At 44.0% G+C, this 2048-nt stretch overlaps 1 long non-coding RNA gene across 1 annotated transcript; it reads right to left on the reverse strand.

Moving 5' to 3' along the window:
• Positions 1–963: 963 nt before the first annotated feature.
• On the reverse strand, positions 964–1756 carry LOC135393212 (uncharacterized). The gene is made up of 3 exons (XR_010422530.1): positions 1593–1756; positions 1249–1304; positions 964–1171 (listed from the first exon to the last, which is right to left on the reverse strand). It is a non-coding gene; the product is annotated as an uncharacterized LOC135393212 (long non-coding RNA).
• Between the last annotated feature and the right edge of the window lie 292 nt (positions 1757–2048).

A 2048-nucleotide genomic window follows, 5' to 3' on the forward strand; every position in this document is an offset into this window, starting at 1 on the left:
AGGGTTAGTACAGGTCCCGACAAAATTTTACGGAACACGCGAGCGGTGTATTTTTTCCTCGGTACGACACCCTAGCGGCAAGCGGAAGCTGGCGAAATCAGGCCAGTTCACTGCCTCAGAGGGGTGGACGACGGCGCTTTTAGCGACACACAGTGGTAGTTTCGGTATGATTACTGTTGTATGTGCCCGCGATGTGAGTTGGATTTAACTGTTGTGCTCGTCAACAACTCGTGACTAACGTCAGTTGTTTATCAATGTCAGCGTCAATTCTTTATCAGCTCGTCACGCGTCGTTCATAATAAAGCAACTATTTACAAGATACCTTTCTTTCTCTTGTCTACATATCATAGCTTTCCAATAAAAGCAATACACTGTAAAGTGTTGACACCATGATTCATCCTTATCACGATGATAGCGGCTGTCTCAACAATCGTTGAATCACGTGTTGTTGGCGAGCACAACAGTAAAATCCAACTCACTTCGCGGGCATATGCAACAGTAATCATACCGAAACTACCGTTGTGTGTCGCAAAGAGCGCAGTCGTCCACCCCTCTGAGGCAGTGAACTGGCCTGATTTCGCCAGCTTCCGCTTGCCGCTAGGGTGTCGTACCGAGGAGAAAATACACCGCTCGCGTGTTCCGTAAACTTTTGTCGGGACCTGTACATCCTGAAATGGCCCTCATGCTCAGACCCCACTACTCGATTAATGCACCTCCCTTTTACAGTAAGGGGCCTCTTACTATCTACGGCATATCCTATCAAAGCTCACAGGACAGCAAATTTAGCCAATGCTTATGTGACAGTGCCTCGTAGAACATGCAGGTTTTCTGTTGAATTGACACTACATCTCTGGTAGCCCCTTTAATGTCTGGAGGTAGGTGCATCATTTTACATTTAACCAGCAGTAATGTATAGCATTGCAAAAAAAGGAAACAAGGGCTTAATCTCAACGCTACATCAGCATCATTCATCATCTCACAATAGCGTTGTTGTTGTCAGCCTCTGCACAAAGATTTGGGTGGACCTGAAACGGACCTTTTTTTTTTCTTTTCATTTCCTGCTGTCAAGTTATTTTGTCTTGGCATGTAGCTGTGAGATGTCAGTAGAAGCCATGAAGTCATTCTCTTTACTTCTTGAACTTGGATGAAGAAAGCACTGTTCTGGAAGATCCTAATTTGTCAGAGGCGTCGTAAAGGCATTAGTGTAAAAACCAGGTCTCTGAGCAAAATTGCCGTGCACACACGTACATTGTTTGATGCCGTTTCATGGATGGATGGGACTTGATCAGCAGCACCTGGTCCTTCTATAACACAGAACGTCAAAAGTGCACCTCAAGTTGGGTACGACAACCGCAAAAACCGCCGCCCTACAGCACACAAACAGTTCACAAACAGAGAGATAAAAGTTAACTGGGAAGTGGGTTATGGTGCTTATGTTACGGACAGAGGTACTGTTTGTATAGTGCCTGTTTCTAACACCAGCACAAAAACAGCGTCAGTTCTTCCTTTTAGTGATCGGGGTTCATAGTTTGCGAATTGTTCTGTGTCCAAAAATTGTAAACACATTATATGTATTTAAGTAATATACGTACCACTTGCGCTTGACCCTGTCGAACTGCCTGCAGCTGTAACACACATGAAAACCAATCATGTCTACCACATTCCACAAAAGTCACAGGTTCAGTAACAGTGAAAGTTTCATGATAACGCGTCCGACAACGAGAAAAGTCAATCACGTTCATATGAATGACATCACTTGAACTTGTTTATAGTATTTTATTTATCTAGTTATTAATCATAGGTTAGGGGTACCTTACGTTGTACCGATTTCGTCTTTTGCTGCTAAGTTACTCACGCGCAAGAGTGACAGACCCGATTGGGAAACTACATAGACATTGTGACTTACTGTCGAAGTTGCTGGCTCACTTTGTTCGTGGAACACTGTCGGAACGGCGTCAAGTTTCAAATCGTTCCTTTTTTGTGTCAATCCAAGTTGCACTTCCATGATATTCTCATCCAGGTACACATTATCGGTGAAATGCGCGGAG

Source organism: Ornithodoros turicata, chromosome 4 (genome assembly GCF_037126465.1).
Source record: "Ornithodoros turicata isolate Travis chromosome 4, ASM3712646v1, whole genome shotgun sequence".
Lineage (NCBI taxonomy): Eukaryota > Metazoa > Arthropoda > Arachnida > Ixodida > Argasidae > Ornithodoros > Ornithodoros turicata.